The sequence below is a fragment of the Humulus lupulus genome, chromosome 2 (assembly GCF_963169125.1).
Source record: "Humulus lupulus chromosome 2, drHumLupu1.1, whole genome shotgun sequence".
Lineage (NCBI taxonomy): Eukaryota > Viridiplantae > Streptophyta > Magnoliopsida > Rosales > Cannabaceae > Humulus > Humulus lupulus.
In genome coordinates, this window is record NC_084794.1 from 117,613,424 (window position 1) to 117,634,080 (window position 20,657).

Sequence of the window (20,657 nt, forward strand, 5' to 3'; positions counted from 1 at the left end):
TGTGTCAGAAAATCTGGCCACTACTATCCTTGGGGGGCGGTTTAGAGAAAAACTGCCCAAGAAGCGTGTTCCCTAAGTAATCTGGTTTCAAACCCTAACCTTTCATCTTCTATATCACAAGTGGGTATTTCCTAAAATTCGCCATAAGCTACCAAAAGTTACCCAGAAATGACCCAATTCTATGAATATCATAGTTTTAAGAAATATTCTAAGACCTTCTCAGTAAACCTAAGTTGAAGCCTATGTGCCAAAAACATTGAGAAAACAACCTAATATTGACTACGGTGAAACATGGGTAAGCATGGTAAATAAAACACTGAAATCAATAAAGAAAAAGTTTCTTCAAAACCATAAGACTTACAGCGTGTTCGCAATAAATGAAGTAGATTTCGCGAGGGAGAGTTCCTGGAAAACTCCTGAGTAATTAAGCAACTGGGTTTCGGAGAACTTTTGCAACAGATGGTTTTTGGGTTTTTCTCTGAGAAAGAAGAAGGGTTTGAAAACGCAGAAGAGAGAAGATGAAGAAAGATTTCGAATAAAAGGTGGTGAACTGTGGAAATTGTCTATCCTATTTATACGTAAACGGCATAGATCAATTTGAGCCATCTGATTTGGTCAGTACAAGATCCAAGGACTATGTTTCAAAGGACAAAACGGTGGCAAAAAGTTGACAAGATAATTATTGCAGTCCTCGAAACCCGAATAGGTGCCAATTGTAGTGTTCCACGTGTCTAGTACTCGAGTAGTGGGTTGGCATGGTTTATTGCGATAGAAGTCTAAAAGTCCCTACTGTGTAGGTCAGAAGGTGACGTCCTAAACCACGAGCAGGGACTTGGGGGGCAAATGTGTATCCTAATTTTAGCACGAGTCTTTCACTCAGATCGTGTACAGCTGGCAAATAAATGCATGGAAGAAATATCTTGGGAGTCCATGTATTCTCCACGTAGACAACACGGTTTTCATGATGGTTGTCCGAGCTAGGGATGCATAAATTTATAAGGGCAAGCTTATAATATTTATAAGGAACGACCTCCATAGTACGAGCTCGACGGTATATCCAGCTCGTGGTAATTTGGAGATATGCCATGTCTGCAGATCCCCGAAGACCCATATACTGTCTACAATCGTTTATGGCCAAACTATGATATTTAATGTCCCAGATATTAGGAGACTATTTATTTCATGATCAGATCATATTTTAGTATAAATGGGAATATTTCATATTAAATGTGTAAATCAATGATTGACTCATGCAGTTACCTAAACCTGTCCAAGGTATTTCTCTATAAATACTGAGAATATTGGACAGGAAAATGGACGATTATTCTGTAATACCGAAACTCTGTCAAAAATAGAGAGAGAAAAGCAGTAATAATAAAGACTCGTGGACTAGGTGGATTTTAACCATTGCACCACAAAAAATTATTGGTGTTCTTGAGAGTTATTTTCTTATTTCGATTTATCATCAAACACTAATTCAACCTTGTTATTTTCTTTATTTACTGTTGGCGAAAAACCGCGTCAATAGAATTTAATTTGGTCACTTTAATTAATGATGAGATCTTTGTGACTTTTATTAAATTTAATTCATTTAATGAGGAATGCATTGTAACCCTAATTGAGAATAATGCATTCGATGAGGAATGTATGATAACCCTAAAGAGAATTGACATGTTTCGTGCATGTAGTGATGAGACTAATGCAATCTTAAGAGAAGGTGAACATGTCAATATAATTGATAATGAGATCATTGCAAAAGAAAGTGAAGATACTAAGGTCAATGCATTTGATGTTGAGATCATTGCAAACCTAAGTAAATATACCAATGTTGGAAAAACATTCAGAGTGCACGGCGGAATTGGTGTGGTGAGCCCAATGTGTAAATAGAAAAAAATTTCCACTCTCATATAAACAGTTTATATTTTCAAGAAAACATCCAGACAGAAACATTAATATGCAATATCATTAATCATGCAACATATATATAATTATACGCATACTTATATATATCATATGCATATATATACAAATATTCAAAAACATAAATATTGACCTCTTGAAGCCTATCAAGTGTCATTGAGTCTTTTCGTATATATATATATATATATATATTGATCTTGCTATCCAACGCTTTAAGTAGCCAAACAACGATCTTCCGGAGTGTTCTCTACACCTCAAGATGTGTGTGGGCACGTAAAGAGCACGAGTTTGTAATTTAGAAATCACATGTATATCTCAACACATGAGAACTTAGATTATGACTTGAGAATGGTTAGAATCTTGTTTGACAAATTCTGAAATTTTTCTAAATTCTCACTCTTTTGTATTCTTCCTCTTGTTTTTTTATAATATAAATATTAGATATTATATATTACCTTATTATTCTTAATAATAATAGTAATATAATAATCATAATGATGATAGGAATTGATTTAGGTAATATCTAACTTACAAAATTTGAAATAACTCTATTTTCAAATTATTAATTAATTAAATAAATAAAATAAAAACAAAACAGATACTTTATCTACACTGCCTTACACGCATGGCACAGTCCATGGACTGTGTCATGCATGTAGTAGTATTCTCTTTTCAGAGATATTGCCTTTTTCTTTTATTTATTTATATAATTAAAATCAATCCTTTCACAAAATATTGTATTATCTTTTTAATAAAAAGATCACAACCATAATTCAATATTTAAATTTTAAATTCAAAATTTAAAATTCAAATTGATGATCATCATTGTCATCATCTTTTTAAAAATTCAATAAATCAAAAATCTATTTTGACTTACTAATTTTATTTTCTGTCACTCAAATAAAATAATTAATTTCAAAATTTTATTTATTTATTTATATATATATTTCAAAATTATATATTTAAATTAATAAACATATTTTCTAAAATTTAATAATTAATTCCAAATTAATTATTCAACCTCAATTATCTTATAATTGTATATCTGACTCAAAGAATAAAATTCTTCTCAAATTTACAAATTTCAGTTTTACTCTTGTATCAACTCTTATATTGATATGGTGTTGATAGAGACACCCTCTGGACCTATGGACCTATAATATCAAGCTCCAATAAATATTAGATTATTAATCAAATCTCTTTGATACAATAATCATATTTATTATTCTCATGATTACTCCACTATAAATATGAGGATGAACTCTTGATAATTATAGACATACATTTGCAGAGTACTTTATTAAAGAATAAAATGTCCATTGATATAATCATTACATACAACGTTAATCATCTAATAATGGTTCATAATTAAAAGGGAATAAAATTACCGTTTTACCCTTTTAACTATATCTTGTTCCTAGTATACTAGTGGCTTTACTAGTGGAGGTTGTGTCAGAACAAGTTTACGACGAGAGCGCTCGTAACCTTTTCAGTTCCAAAAGTCAACCAAATAGGAAACCATTATTCAATCTATAAGAAGGTATGGATTCCAAATCTATTAAACTATGTCCCCAGCCATATATATCATTGAGTCCCCAAAACAATTGTTCTTAGCCTGATTATTCTGACATTCCTTAATGCATGAATCAAATGATTATATGACTTATATAGGAGTTATAGTAACCTCAGGGTTAAGATCATCATGTATATGATCATCGTTTGATGTATTTGATTAATACTATGAAACGATGTTTAAACAAGTATTAACAAATCACATTTGGTACATTGCTATATATCACTATATATAAAGTACCTTCACTAAAGTGTCCTACTACACTAGTGACCTGGATCTAGGTTACTTGTATTCATAATACTAGTGAACCTTACTAGCAGTAATTAATCTAAAGATTCCATAACTTTATTTTACTGCGAACTGTTTCAAGTTTATTATCTTAATCTCGATCCTCTCATACCAATAAGAGATTAAGTCACATAGATAAACTTTGAGATTTTCTGATATTTACTTAATATTATCAACATAATATCAGACATAGTCTATGTATAAGAATTTAATTCAATTATTTATTTCATTTAAAATATTTATCAACTACAATTACTTTAAGGGCACTATTCCCAACAACCAAGGCCAATGCACTTGATGTTGAGATCATTACAACCTTGAGTGAAGTTAATGCAACCCAAGGAAAGGTGCAAGGGTGGTGGTATGATACTTGTGTTACCATTCATGCAACCTATGATAAAACTCTTTTCAAAATCTTTGAAAATGCAAAGGTGGGACTTGAAGTCCAAATGTGAAATGAAAAGAGATCCAAGGTACTTGGAAGGGGCTGTATTGATGTGTTCTTCACTAATGGAAAGAAAGTGACCCTAATTAATGTTTTATATGTTCCTTATATGACTAGAAACATTATGAGTAGAAGTCTATTGAGTAAATCTGGTATCAAAATAGAGTTTGAATTCGGTAAACGCACTTTGACTAAATTCAGAACTTTTGTGAGAAATGATTATACATGTGATGGAATGATCAAACTTTGTGCTCTTGATAGTGACAATAATGATATGTCATCTAAATCTTCCATTGTGATTAATTCTAATTCTATTACTTTGTGGCATAATAGACGTGCTCATATATGTTATAACATAATTAAAAGAGTTGTTAAATGTGATTGTAATGTGAATGAGCATGATAAATGTGAATTATGTGTTAAATCTAAAATGGTAAAGAAACATTTTTCAAGTGTTGATAGATGTTCAAACTTGCTAGATTTAATACATAGTGATTTATGTGAACTGAATGGCATGTTGACTAGATGAGGAAATATATACTTCATGACTTTTATAGATGATTACTCTAGGTATGCTTATGTGTATTTACTTAAGAGTAAGGATGAGACTTCTAATGCATTTAAAATCTAAAAATATGAAGTAGAAAATCATTGGAAAGGAAAATAAAAACTCTTAGAAGTGATAGAGGTGGTGAATACTTTTCAAATGATTTCAACGTGTTTTGTGAAAACCTTGTCATTATACATGAATGCACTGCACGATACACTCCACAACGAAATGGAATAGCAGAAAGAAAGAATAAGACTTATCTTGAGATGATTAACTCTATGCTTTTACATGCTAAATTGTGTTATAATTTATGGGGTGAAGCCTTGCTTACTGTGTGTCATATATTGAATCAAATTCCTATGAAAAAGAACAATGTGTCTTCATATGAGTTATGGAGAGGAAAGAAGCCTAACTTAGGCTATCTTAAAGTATGGGGGTGCCTTACTTATATCAAGAGCACGGAGCCTAAAAAGACCAAGTTGGGTCCAAGGGTCAAGTGTGCATTTGTTGGCTATGCCTCAAATAGCAAAGATTATAGGCTATTAGACTTTGAGTCGAATGTGATAATTGAATTAAGAGAAGTGGAGTTCTTTGAGAAAATGTTATATTGTGATAGCAACTCTCAAGAACTCACATGTGTTGGAGAATCTCTTAAAGAGAAAGATCCAAAGGTTGATGAGCAACCTATATTTCCTCGGAGAAGCCAGAGGCTTAAATAGTTGTGATCAATTGAGAAATATTATCAAGTAGAGATACTCTACAGTAAACTTGAAGAAGTCACATGGAAATTTCCTATGATTCTTTAATGCGAGGATGATCCCAAAACCTACCAAGAAGCAATGTCTTCGTGAGACTATATTTTTTTGAAGGAGGCAATAAATGATGAGATAGATTCAATTATGTAAAACCACACATGACAATTGGTAGACCTTTCACAAGGTTCAAAACCAATTGGGTACAAGTGGGTATTTCAGAGTAAATACCACACTGATGGCACATACAATCCTTTAAAGATAGATGAATAGTTAAAAGGTTAAACCAAAAAAAGGAATTGATTACTTTGACATGTATGCAGTGGTTGCTAGGACAACCACAAAAGAGTTTTATTTGCCTTATCATCAATACATAACCTTTATGTTCATCAAATGGATGCAAAAACGACATTCCTGAATGGAGATCTCGATGAGGAGATTTATATGGAACAACCTGAGGGTTTTGTTCTAAGGAGAAATTAATATAAAATGTGTAGGCATGTTTAATCACTATATGGTTTAAAACAAGCACCGAAACAATGGCATGAGAAGTTTGATAAAACTGTTTTTTTGGATGGGTGTAGACACAATAATGGACAAGTGCTTATACTCTAAGACTTGTGATGACTATGTCATATTGATGTGTCTATATATTGGTGATTGTTGATTTTGAGTAATGAGATGAGAGGCATAATGGAAACAAAGAGGTTTCTATCTTCCATTTTCTTAATGAAGGACCTTTGAGAGGTTGATACCTTCTTTGGTATAAAAGCGAAAAGAAATAGTGGGGGTTATGCCTTATGTCAAACTTACTTTTTTGAGAAAGTGCTTGACAAGTTTAGTAATCTAAAAATCAAAGGTGAATACATCATTTGATAAAAGCATAAAGCTTGAAAAGAACAATGGTAGAGCGGTTAGTAAACTAAGTGGGCTTAATAGCAATCCAAGTATGGAACATTGAAAAGTGATTGAGAGAGTTCTAGGGTACCTTAAAAGGACAAAGTAGTTAGACCCCCAATATTCAAAGTTCCTGAAGATACTTGAAGGATATTACGTGCGAGTTGGATATCAAGTATAGGAGATAATCTCTCCACAAGTGGTTGGGTGTTTATGCTCAAAAGATGAGAGGTTTCTTAGGGCCCAAACAAAAAAACATATATATCACTCAACCATGGAGAATGAATTTATAACTCTAGCGATAAATGGCAAAGAGGCCAAGTGGCTTAGGGATGCATGAGGAATATCCCAATGGTGATAAACAAGCCACATTAGCTAGAGCTTATAATGGCATGAAAAGTCTAGACATATCAGTCTAAGACATGAGTATATGAGACAATTGATTCGAGAAGGAATCATATCGATCTCATGTATAAAGACAAGTGAGAACTTATCGAATCTATTTACAAAACCTCTTGCGAAGAGGTTAGTAAATGTTATATTATTTCATATAATATAATATTAGATTAAATAATGTGACAAAATGTGATTTGTCACACAAATGTGATTTGTCACACCTTGTAACATATTATTGAGAGTCACAAAATTGGACACATGTGTGTGCCTAAATGTGACATATTTTGGAGTTACAAAATCAGTTACAAATTTGTAACTCCCAAATATTACCCAATAATGTGTATATTATATGTTACACATTTGAGATTGGATTTCTTAAAGCCATATGAGAAATGGCTGATAGAGATGTGATTTTAACTCCCATATTGTGTATGGAAGTTACAAAATCAAGTGGGAAAAAATTGGAACATTTTGGAAAAAACTAAAAAATTGGTTGCTGAAAATGACCAAGGGCCGCGGCGCTTGAAACAAGCGTCGCGGCCCTAGTGGCTGACAACTTCATACAAATTCGGTTTTTATCCAATTTTGAATGTTTCCAACAGCCAAGTAACTCCCAAATCTCTATTTTAATTCCATAAAACATCCAATTAATCATTGGTAATATCCATGGGGTTGGTGGAATTTGAAATTCAAAAGGTGTGTCAAAACTCTATAAATAGGAGCCTAATGCTCACTTGTAAGACACACCATTTTCCATCCACAAAGCACTTGGCTGGAAAATACACCAAAAGGCTTGATAATTCCAGGGAGCTATTACCTAGAGAGATCCCTTAGTGCTTAGAGAATAGGGGGAAATAAGCTTTTGGACAAATGTCTTGAACCTTGTTCAAGTTGGTGATCCCCACTAGTCTACACTTTGGTTGTGTGAGAGTTTGTTTTATTTGCATTCTTTTGATCTTGTTGATATTATTTACTTGTATTATTATTGTTTTGAGTTTGTAATCTTCTTCTTCTACATCTTTCTAGTTACTTGTATTTTAAGCAATTGAGTTGTAATATTTATTTAATCAATTACCTTGTCTATTGTATTTTTTGCATAGAGTTGTATATTGGTTTTTCCATATTACCATTGAGCAATAATGTATATTCTCTAACAATCAAAAGCTTAATTTTTCTTTTCAATGGAAGGAGAAACCATAGAGATGTTGTGAGGATCCAAAGATGGTAAGATAAGGTAATGTTCTTCTTTGGTTTTCTTAGAAGATCTAATGGTTTTCTTATAGTGATAGAAATGAGAAGAAGAAAATGTTATAAATGAGGTTCATTGTTTTCTAATCTCCTTTGTTTTTCAAATATAGTGGTTAGATTAGAAGATAATTCAATATGTTGAGTTTTTGTTATATGTGATTAATGTGTAAATAATCTAGTGGATCATTGGGTAATATGATAAGCATGTTATAGAATTGTCTTATTATGAGATAATGATAAATTATTGAGATGAAAATTTATGAGTTTTATATGACATGCCTATATATTTATTTTGTGAATCAATAGAATATATCAATACGTGGATATGTGAATTATTGTATGATATTTGTGATATATTTACAATATTATTATGAGATTAACAATGCATGCTAATATGATAGATATATGTTGACAAATTGTGTGAAATTTCTTTGAGACATAATTATGTTAATATATAAATGTATTTTGATATATACATGAGAATTATCATGATTATTATGGTGTGCCATATAATATGATTATTAATGTGATAATAATATTAATATGTTTTATCCTCTATTATTGAAATTTGACGAGTCACCATTTATTTGGTAAATAAAGAGAATTATTTGAGAAATTAAATTTCTCATTTAAGTGTTGACTATCTCATTTTATGAGATAAGAAAAGATGAACCTAAGGGGGTTACATCTTTTAATGGTTGTGTCTTGCCATTGCAAGAAAAATGGATCAAGGTGGATTCAAAAATTGTGGGATGACATGTTGACTCAATAGACTTATAGTCTAGAGTGTGGTCAAATGAAATATATTTGAGAATTATTTAGTGACAATAATTCTTAAATATTCAATGAGGAGACATTTCAAAAGTGGAGAAGCGATTTTGAATCTTTACACCAATGGTGAATAAAAGAGAACTTTATTCATTTTGGTTAAAGATGGTGATATGTTTAAATTAATCTCAATGAGGAAATAATTGTGGATGCTCAAAATTCAACACCGGTAAAGAACCCACATCTCATGCCTAAGGTCCTTGGAAGGTCCAAAGCAACCATGTTTGAAGTCCATTTGAACCCTCAAATTAGTGCTCAAAATGACCCTGCTCCAAATGACCCTCCTCCAAATGACCCTGCTCAAAATGGCCCTGGTCCAAATGACCCTGCTCCAAATGACCACTCCACCTTGAACACTGGTAAAAAGCCCAAGCATCCCGCGCACCCCAGGTGCCTCGCGAGCGCCCCGCGCCTCGCGCGCCCAACGCCTCGCCCGCCCCGTGCGTCCCCAGGCGCCCCGCGCACCCTGCGTGCCCCACTCGCCTCACGACACCACCACGAGACAAGCGTCTCGCGGTCCCCAAGATGCCACGTGCAACCGTCATGCCGTGGTCCTCGTGGTGGCCTCCTCTCACACACCAGCCTCGTCCTTAGGGGTGTCCACGTGGTGACCATGGAGCAAGAAGAGTTAGAATACGGATGGTACGGTGTCCATGCTAGACAGCTAGTGGCAGTACAAGAATGGTACATGGTCAGGATTCCCTCAACATGCTTATGAGATCCATACCCAACAAGTAGTGGAGGCATAATATGGTACCAAGACATGAGTACTTTTGCAGACCCCTGACACGTACTAGAGCAAACCCCCACTCTTCTAACACCACTACCCCCGAAACCACTCTCTTGACAGTGTACTTGTGTACCATCTGGTCCCCTAGACCACCATGTATCAGGGGCCATTAGAGCCCACTATAAAAGGAACCACACTTCCACATGGGAGGGGGTTGGAAAAAATATTGTAGCACTACACCATATGAAATACAAGTTCATTTCACCATTTTCTTTCTACAACTGTTCTTTGAGTTCCCAATTAGATCTTTGAAGTTTTTCTTTTGATAATCTCTACATTTCTATTTTTCTAACTTAACTTTGTTGACGAGTTCTCACCGTCAACAGTTTGGCGCCGTCTGCGGGAAGAACAAGCATCAAGCCAGTGTTCTTCCATCACTTCCAACAAAGAAAGATGCTAAGACGTTCAAAACGCCTACGGCAAATACAAGATGATGAGATTCGTCGGGACGAAGTAGAGCGGAGGGCTTCCAAGAAAGACCCCCTTTTGCGCAAGCATGGAGGTGGACCGAAAGAGCCTCTTCCCCCAAGGGAGGAGAAGGAAGCATCATCCCCAGCCCTCCGGCCCGACGGAGGTCATTCAGAGCCACCAGTGCATCCACTTCACCGGCCTCCGGTGGCTCCACGCTCAGGCCACCAAGACCCAGGTCCGTCGACGCACGGGCCAAGCAAGGGTCCCGGGGTACGCTCAGTAAGTTCCAGCTCAAGGACTCGCTTCTACAGGGATGAGATTTAAGAGTTACATAAAAAGACTCGAAGGCTGGAAACCATGATAGAGAACATGCAGAAGGTCTTAAACGACCTACTGCAAGGAAAGTCAAGCATACCCCTTCCTAGGCGTAAAGAGAAGGAGCATGAAAAAGGGGAAGACACTGTCCCCATAGACGATGGGGGAACCCGACTTTCACCAGTAAAACTCCCCTGACAAGGTCCTATGGGGAACCTAGGCTGACGAAATGCCCCCAAGCGCAAAGGCGGAAGGAAGACGATGGTCGTAAGAACGAAGCAGAACTCACCTCAAAAGAAGCGCCCCCCGCGGTTCCCCTGAGGAACACCACCAAAGCAAAGGTTCAGTCTGAGGACCTGTGACACTCCTCAAGCAAAAAGAGGAGGGGACTAGACACTAAAATGCGAAGCCCTCGGGACAAACTTACCACTGCACCTGGGGGGCACAAAGATAACGAAGAATTTGACCGTGATTCGACCTTCACAAGGGAGATCCAGGCTGAGCAAATGCCCACTGGCTTCAGAGAGCCTCGCATGACTCCGTACGAGGGTACTACAGACCCAAAATATCACTTAGACTCCTTCAATAACTTGATGAGGTTAAGAGGGGTCAACAATAGGGCAAAGTGCCATTGCTTTGTCGTTACACTGAAAGGAGTGGCATACAAGTGGTTCAAGAGGTTAAGGTCAGGAACAATCAAATCATGGCAGCAATTCTCTGATGAATTTCTTTAGCAACACCATGCAGCCTGTGATTACGTCATGCCAATTACCAGCCTCGCTAACATAAAACAAGGCGAGAATCAAAGTCTAAAGAATTATATCCATAGGTTCAATATGGAAGCAACGAAGGTGGGAAGCTTAACCAAAGCAGAGCTCAAGATGCCTATTATAGCCAGAGTACGAGCAGGAAGTAGGTTATGGAGTAACATGCTCAAAACAGAAGTTTCAAATTTGGATGATTTCTTCGAGAGAGCACAGAAGTACATACGTGTGGAAGAGGGTCATAAGAAATTGAATGTTGAAGAAAGTGAACCTTCCTCCAGTCACCCTACTACCAATACGTTTGAAGATTCCATATAGAAGGGGGCGTCATGCTAGAGGGGTCGCTGACCAAGTTTGAGATTGAACTAAGACCATCTAGTCATGAAAGTCCAGACCCGAGGGGAGATCACCTCAAAAATTACAAAAAGCGTCTCAAAAGTAGACGCCTGCAAAAATGGTCTCAAAAGTAGACGCCTGCAAAAAAGGTCTCCAAAGTAGACGTTTGCAAAAAGGGTCTCAAAAGTAAACGCCTGTAAAAAGGGTCTCCAAAGTAGACGCTTGCAGAAAGGGTCTCAAAAGTAGACGCCTGCAAAAAGGGTCTCCAAAGTAGATGCTTTCAAAAAGGGTCTCAAAAGTAGATGCCTGCAAAAAGGGTCTCAAAGAAGACACTTCCAAAAATAGTACTATGCCTAATGACGAGAAGGACGCTTCTCGCAAGAAATAATAAGTGCATGCGAAAATATATAAAAGGATAACTAGAACCCAAGGGGTCAATATATCCTTATAGATACGATCAAGGTGCACCAAAGAGAGACCTATCGAACCCCCTTTCGCGTGGGCTCCAAAGGACCTCAAACATGATAAATACAAAAAAAAAAAAAAAAAGGAAGAGTCTACAAGAATGCCTAAAGGCCTCCCTATAGACTGGGGGGCAAGTGTGGATACCAAAAATCCACCATAAAAAAAAATCTCCAGTACATGGTTAAAATACAAGGCTAAAGGTCACTTAGTCACATTATCAAGCTCAGACCTATAAGTCTTGTGAAACTGGGAGATTGTCCCAAGGGAAGCATCACCTTATGAGCCGTGAAGTATGGCCTTGCTAGGCTAAGAGGCCAAGCTACGCGTCACAAGAGGGCAGGTGCACGAGGCCCTCGCATAGCGAGGCCCTACTTGTCTTGACGCTGAGAGATGTCGAGGGCACCGGAGCTGTGAATGTAGGAATCCTTCCCTTGTGAATTCCATCCAAGAGAGCCACCCTCGCTATGTGAAGTTCACGGCTGGCCTCCCACGCACGCTTCAGCACTCGGACACAGGTACCCCGAGGCGCCACCCTCGCTACGCGAGGCTCACGGCTGGCCTCCTACGCGCGTCGTGTCTACACAAGACATCGCATCCTGCCTCCAAGTGATCACATGGGGTGCAGGCTCACTAGACTTCCCATGTCCCGCATGCATAGACGCATGCATCCTAACAGAGGTCCCAAAGGGCCGCCTCGCTATGCGAGACACTCTAAGGACCCTGAACCCTCTCGCTATGCAGGGCACTTCGCTAGGCTTCCTACATGCACCTTGCCTCGCCTCATGCACCAGCCACGACACCTGCTACGGGCGTTCCGCCCAGCCGCCCAGGCAACGATGTGCTCGCCAAAGGAGGAGAAATCAAAGTTTGGATCCTGCCTCCATACATCGTAAAGGGCGCGCTCTATGGACCTATATTCAATAGCTTCCCTATCCACCTCTAAGGAAGCGACCCTCTCCTGCGACGTGACTACAGCAGCTTTAGCACCCTCAAGTTGGCCCTCTAAGGAAGCGACCCTCTCCTACGACGCAGCCACAGTAGCCTTGGCACCCTGGAGTTCGGCCTCTAGGCTGGTGACCCTTTCCTGCAACATCTTGGCCTTGGCAATCGCCCTCTTCTTCTTTTCCGATGAGGTAGAAATTTTCGCCAAGGCCCTTTCTAGCATAGACCTGGTTTCAGCAAGCTCCCCCTCAAGCTCCTGGACCCGAACCGCAAGACGGTCCCTCTCGGCATTCGACGTGGAAAGGTTGTGAGCCAAGTCGGAAGACCGCTGAGCCACGGTATAGGCCTGGCATGAAGACCTATTTATAAGAATCAAAGAGAAGAGTCTACCAGAGCACCTAAAGGTCCTTCCCTAGACTGGGGGCAAGTGTGGATGCTCAAAATTCAACACCGGTAAAGAACCCACATCTCATGCCTAAGGTCCCTGAAAGGTCCAAAGCAACCATGTTTGAAGTCCATTTGAACCCTCAAATTAGTGCTCAAAATGACCCTGCTCCAAATGACCCTACTCAAAATGGCCCTGCTCCAAATGACCACTCCACCTTGAACACTGGTAAAAAGCCCAAGCGTCCCGCACGCCCCAGGTGCCTCGCGCGCGCTCCGCGCCTCGCGCGCCCAGTGCCTCGCCCGCCCCGTGCGCGCCCAGGCACCCCGCGCGCCCCGCGTGTCCCGCTCGCCTCATGACACCACCACGAGACAAGCGTCTCGCGGCCCCCAAGATGCCACGCACAACCGTCACGCTGTGGTCCTCGTGGTGGCCTCCTCTCACACACCAGCCTCGTCCTTAGGGGTGTCCACGTGGTGACCATGGAGCAAGAAGAGTTAGAATACGGATGGTACGGTGTCCATGCTAGACAGGTAGTGGCAGTACAAGAATGGTACATGGTCAGGATTCCCTCAACATGCTTATGAGATCCGTACCCAACAAGTAGTGGAGGCATAATATGGTACCAAGACATGAGTACTTTTGCAGACCCCTGACACGTACTAGAGCAAACCCCCACTCTTCCAACACCACTACCCCTAAAACCACTCTCTTGACAGTGTACTTGTGTACCATCTGGTCCCCTGGACCACCATGTATCAGAGGCCATTAGAGCCCACTATAAAAGGAACCACACTTCCACATGGGAGGGGGTTGGAAAAAATACTGTAGCACTACACCATATGAAATACAAGTTCATTTCACCATTTTCTTTCTGCAACTTTTCTTTGAGTTCCCAATTAGATCTTTGAAGTTTTTCTTTTGATAATCTCTACATTTCTTTTTTTCTAACTTAACTTTGTTGACGAGTTCTCACCGTCAACAATAATTTTAAACAAAAACATAAGAAATCAAAGTGTTTAAATAAATTAATGAGGGTTTATTTTCTTTGATTTAAAGTGTTTAAAATTTGACATCTTCATTTTGATTTTGATGAGAAAATCAATGGATGTCAAATTGATGTCTTCAAAAGAATCTCAAAGAGACTCTTAAGAAATACACAAAAGTTGTTTAAGTGATTTTGAGATTATTTAGACAACTAAAAAAATGAAATTTTGTGATTATTTGTTTGAGAAATTCTCACATTACATTTGTGTTCACATTTTATTTTGTGAAATATATAAAAGAAAGCAACCAAGTGAAAGTTACTTTCAAATAAGTGTTTCTTACTTTAGCAAGTAAATAAATCAAGATAAACATTGAGGTTTTATCTTGAGAGTTTATCATGTGGCATAGAGGACTCATGATGAACTTTGAGAAACATAGATTTATCTTGGAGGATAAATGACTTAATAGAAATGAAGAGATTTCTATTTTAAAGTGATATTTTATTATCACTACGTGAGAAATGTGGGAGTGATGCTCCAAAGTTAATCAATTTATTTTGTTGTTAATCAATTGATTAATTTGGTCATCCTATCAAATAGATGATTTGGTATTCCACATTCTAAATTACATTGGCTATATGAGTATAGAATGAACAAATCTAGACATGTTTGGTGTCTAAAGTTATTGTTTTGTAATATTTTGATTCAAGAAGGAATCAATTTGAAACATAAAGGAGAATTCTAGAAACAAATAAGTTTCTAGAATTAATATTCAATGAAAATGTTTATCTTGGATATTAAACTTTAAAATATTGGGGGTGTTGGCTATGGTCAAAATCACTATTTTAAAGGGGTAACTATTTTAATCAAACTATGGCTAGCAACAAAGTTTGAATAAAATAATGAGAGTGTCTAAGTATGCATATATGAGAAAAGAAATGATTCAAATGGAATCATTTCTACATCTCAAGGGGTGGGACTTAGACTCCCTAAAGAGATTCACGATTGATGGTAACCTATCTTATTACTAGTAACCAAACTAGTATTAGGTTAAATAGGTAATAACAAGTCAATAAGTGAATAGTAGTAGTACTCAAATTTTGTCCCATATGAGATATGAGTACTAGTGTGTTACCAAAATGAGGGTTAAAACCAAAAGGTTTTTTAATAGAACTCAATCTTGAAAAGACAAGTATTTTAGGGTAACAAAATATTGTAAGAGTTCTACCTATATAGACCTAGGGGTGGTGCCGCCCCTCATGAGAATTGGGAGTCATTCTCAAGAAAATTCTATGAATGGAATGTGCACATGGCCATTAATGGTGAAAAAGTGAGACATTGAGGTCTCAAGTGAACACAACAAAGGTATGTGTGTTATCACCGATTTGTTATCAAGGGATAGTGGTTCAATGCTTCGGCAACCAAGATTTCAACAAACTTTGTGATAATTACAAAATACAAGATTTCAACAGACATTTTACTTTATGCACCAATGCAAAGGTTTTTATAGAGAGTGATTATTTAATCAAGTGGGGGAATATTATATTTTAATATAATGTTTGATTGATTAAATAAGTGTTACAAAAGTGATTATTTAATCTAGTGGGGGAATGTTATATTATTTCATATAATATAATATTATATTAAATAATGTGACAAAATGTGATTTGTCATACCTTGCAATATATTATTGAGAGTCACAAAATTGGACACATGTGTGTGCCTAAATGTGACATATTTTGGAGTTACAAAATCAGTTACAAATTTGTAATTCCCAAATATTACCCAATAATGTGTATATTATATGTTACACATTTGAGATTGGATTTCTTAAAGCCATATGAGAAATGGCTGATAGAGATGTGATTTTAACTCTCATATTGTGTATGGATGTTACAAAATCAAGTGGGAAAAAATTGGAACGTTTTGGAAAAAACTAAAAAATTGGTTGCTGAAAATGACCAAGGGCCGCAGCGCTTCCGCAGCGCTTGAAACAAGCGTCGCGGCCCTAGTGGCTGACAACTTCATACAAATTCGGTTTTTATCCAATTTTGAACGTTTCCAACAGCCAAGTAACTCCCAAATCTCTATTTTAATTCCATAAAACATCCAATTAATCATTGGTAATAGCCATGGGGTTGGTGGAATTTGAAATTCAAAGGGTGTCTCAAAACTCTATAAATAGGAGCCTAATGCTCACTTGTAAGACACATCATTTTCCATCCACAAAGCACTTGGCTGGAAAATACACCAAAAGGCTTGATAATTCCAGGGAGCTATTACCTAGAGAGATCCCTTAGTGCTTAGAGAATAGGGGGAAATAAGCTTTTGGACAAAGGTCTTGAACCTTGTTCAAGTTGGTGATCCCCACTACTCTACACTTTGGTTGTGTGAGAGTTTGTTTTATTTTCATTCTTTTGATCTTGTTGATCTTATTTACTTGTATTATTATTATTTTAAGTTTGTAATCTTCTTTTTCTACATCTTTCTAGTTACTTGTATTTTGAGCAATTGAGTTGTAATATTTATTTAATCAATTACTTTGTCTATTGTATTTTTTGCATAGAGTTGTATATTGGTTTTTCCATATTTCCATTGAGCAATAATATATATTCTCTAACAGTAAATTCTACTTCAAAAGGGATGAGACTAATATCCTAGAATAATATATTCACCAATGATGGCAACCCAACTCCAAACTTGTGAACATCAAGGGAAAGAGTTCAATGGGTAAAAACAAGTTATTTGGTGAATTGTTTCAACCCTAACAAAATCATGAGTTCCATCCCAAGATGTTTAGTGTTGGTTGCTACCGAGTGAGGGTTAAGCTTAAGGCTTTTAATGAAGTTCAATTGTGTGCAACAAACATCTCTAAATGTAGCAAAAATGTTGTAAGAACTTCACCTATGTGAACTTAGAGGTGCTGCCGCATCTCATGGGAGTTGGAGTTTCTCCCCAGAAAGTTCATGAAATGGATGAGCACATAGTCATATGGGTGCTAAGCAAGAAAAGTGGGAAAATTAATGGTGGAGTGGAGGTGTGTGTGGTAATACCAGTTTTATCATTAAGGAGTACTTGGTTCAATCTTTAAGACACCAATGACTTCGATAAGGCTTTGTAATACTTTCACTAAGATAAAGTTCAAATCGAAAGATACTTTATTTTATGCACCAAAATTGCTAAGCTAAGAAAAGAGGGTTATATTTAACCAAGTGGGGGAATATTGAGATTGGTTAAATATAATGGTTAAGATGTTTACACGTTGAGATAGAAAACGCTTAATGTTTTTCACTTAAAGAGAAGTGAAAACATGAGATTGTGTAGAAGAAATCTAAAAGTGACTTTTGTGGGTCTAAAGTGATACAATGAGGTATCCAAACATTCCCAAAAAGTTTGGTAGCATTTGAGTAATTTTAGGACCATTGGAAGGGTCCAAAGCCAGAGAGGGTGGCAATGCATCGCCCCCTAAGTGGCGTAGCATCGCCAAAATGCGAAGGGCTTCAAAATCCCTAACAGGCGATGCATCGCCTACTAGTAGGCGACATATCACCTGACAGGCGATACATCGCCTACATGGAAGTGATACATCACCTAATCTTGTGTATAAGCCTTAGAAGTTCCCCAAGTTTGAAAATTCAAGTTGCTCAATACAAAAGTTGTGTGTCTCTACTCCTAATCTTGTATTTTGTAATTCTATTATGTATTCCATTGTTAGTATTGATGATTAAATGTATCTAATTTCATCTTATCATCATTTAATCATTTAGTTCCTTATATTCAAGATTAACATTCATACCATGAACATGTTTATTTGATTATCAAGAATGCATTCATACTTTGAATTTGAATCTTGATCAACATCTAGACTTTGGAACATTGCATTATTATCATTATTCTGTAACGCCCTAATTTCTCACAAATTACCGAGAACACATCATTGGATCATAGTTCATAAATATTGCTCTTTTATTGAATAAAAACTTGAAAATAATTACTTGGATCCATAGTTTTACAAAAATAAAATAATTGTCTTTAACATAAAAATGAGCAACATTTAAATAAAACTTTAAAATAACATGCTTTAATAAAAATAGGCCCGCTTGATCTTCCTCCACTATATGGTCCCCACGAGTACATCACGAAGCTCTTAGGTTCCACTCGCCACCGGCCTTTCTATCCTTAATTGCCTGAATAACAACATCATAAGGGGTGAGCCTCTAAGCCCAGTAAGGAAAATACAAACAAATGTTAGTCATATAATCATATAATCAAACATATCATAAATTTCACCAAAGTCATACTAAAACTTATTAATACTAATCATACAACAATAAACCCTAGGTCATCATAACCTAAATCATAATCTAAGTCATAGCCATAAATCATAAGTCAAAGATCATAAATCATAGGTCATAAGTCATAATCATAACTATAGGTCATAGGTCATAATAACAAGTCAGATATAATAACAAGATAGGTGTTTATACAAGGGTGGCAATTAAGCCCCGGACATAAGTCTGTCATACACCGGACATCACTTAGGTCTGTCATAATGTTTTGGCAACCGAGCCTACCAGACATAAGTTCGTCATACATTATTGGACACCTTAGGTCCAGACACACTTACCCCTTTATTGTACCTGAAATGTTAGGTCATATAAAACATAAACTAGATCATAAACTAAACTACCTAATTTTCCTTACCAAAAACCAGAATATTGGAGACAAGAGTGGGATTGAAAACTCCTAAAACTAGACATAAGAAACCATAAGTCCTCTAGAGAAAGAAGATGAATAGAAAATCTAAAACATCAAGATAGTAACTTATCAAAGACCTTTAGTGTAACGCCCTACTTCCTTAGAGTCGTTACTAAGTTAGTTAAAACGTGCAATTAACTCGCTAATCGAGGTTTTAGGATAAAAGTGTGGTTAAACTATAATAAAAGTCATATAATTTGAAAATGTAATCATTCATTGAAATTATAAAGCGTTATACATTTGGGATCCCAAAATACGATTTAGAAATATTTGCAACTCAAAAATATGATTAAAGTCGACTAAATGACAAAATTTAGACTAATACATAACATCTCCCAAAAATACCCCTGGCTGTGGCAGCCAGGCAGCCCGAACATGTATGCGTCGCTTCACGCTCTCCGTACTCATGGTTGGTCGACCTTTCCCTTGCCCTTACCTGAACCATAGAGCACCCATGAGCCGAAGCCCAGCAAGAAAACACAACACAAATAATCAACATATGCATAGCTATCAATCAACATATAACAAGGCAGCCAACAGGCTAAACACATAGCAGCCCTGCCGTCCCAGGCGCTTTACCAGCACCTAGGTTCGTGGTCCACACCGTGAGGATGACTCAAGCATCCAAGGAGGGTCTCACCCTAGCAGCTTGCACTCCGCATGCTCAACGCCGCTCTCGGCCCTTTGTCATACTCGGCCTTGCACTCCACGTGCTTAACGTCGTTCCTGGCCCCTTGCCGTACTCGGCTTCCTGTCGTTCTCGGCCTTTGCTGTTCCCGGCCTTCCCCGTTCATTCACAAATATTCAACACATAGCATATATTCAACAAATACTTAAACAAATACAAACATAAACAATAGTGATATGCCCTGCAACACAATCACATAGGGTTGTGCCCTACAATACAAACTATAGGGCCACACCCTGCTCTATGGGTACAACATTTTTCTTAACTGTGTCCCAAGCTTCCCGAGCACCGATATCCTGAGCACAGTCCCCTAGTCCAAGCCTCGCTGAAAAGCTAGTCACAACATACCAATAACATCCATCCATCAAGCTATAATACATTAAATAACTTTGGGATATCATTCTAGTTTCTGGGACTTTGGATTCCACCAATGCGGATTATAAAATCCATCCCGAACCTTAACTTTTGGATTCCCGAGTCAAAAACATTCTCAACGTACAAAAAAAAAACCCTAAGAATCGTGGCCCCATGGCCTTGTGCCGTGGCCCGCCTCAACCAAAGGCTTAGCCTCCTCATTCAACAGACACGCGCCACGGCCCAACCAAAGGGGTGTCGCGGCCCGCCCTTCATCCTGGCCTCCTATCTGCTCTAGAGGGCCACGACTCAGCAAGAACAGTGTCATGGCCCGACCTCTTCGAACTCAGAAAATCCCCCATTCCAACAACCAAAACCCAGCCAATTTAACTCAAAATCAATCCCACAACTCAATTTAATTATCAGAGCAGTTCTAGAATGGTCCCAGCAACAAAACCTAACAAAAAGCTAGCTTAAATCCTCATCAAATCCCCAATTCAATCTTTAACTTCAGAGACCCAAGAAAACTAAAACTCAGCCAAGAACATACATAATTTATTGGCTAA